We start from the raw sequence: 289 nt of genomic DNA, 5'->3' as shown, positions 1-289 counted from the left end.
CCCGTCTGGAAACATTTCACACCCATCCTGCCCCAAAAACTGTTCTGGGGAGCTGGGGGCTGGCAAGGGCTGGCAACAGCCCCGGAGCACAGCTGGGATAATGGGCAACAGGAGACACCCCACGAGGGCAGCGAGCCCCCTCGTGTGCTCTCCGTACACCGCCCGGGAGAAAAACCCATCCCAGCATGTGCTGCTCCCCTCGCCCTGCCCCAGCTGGGTCTCACCTGGACCTGGCTGCCACGGTGTCGGGACTGGGAGGGGGGCCCCTGGCAGAGGGGCTGGGGGGTCC

The sequence above is a fragment of the Pterocles gutturalis genome, unplaced genomic scaffold (assembly GCF_000699245.1).
Source record: "Pterocles gutturalis isolate BGI_N339 unplaced genomic scaffold, ASM69924v1 scaffold16610, whole genome shotgun sequence".
Lineage (NCBI taxonomy): Eukaryota > Metazoa > Chordata > Aves > Pterocliformes > Pteroclidae > Pterocles > Pterocles gutturalis.
The sequence above is the reverse complement of the archived record's forward strand: the minus strand, read 5'-3'. Positions refer to the sequence as shown.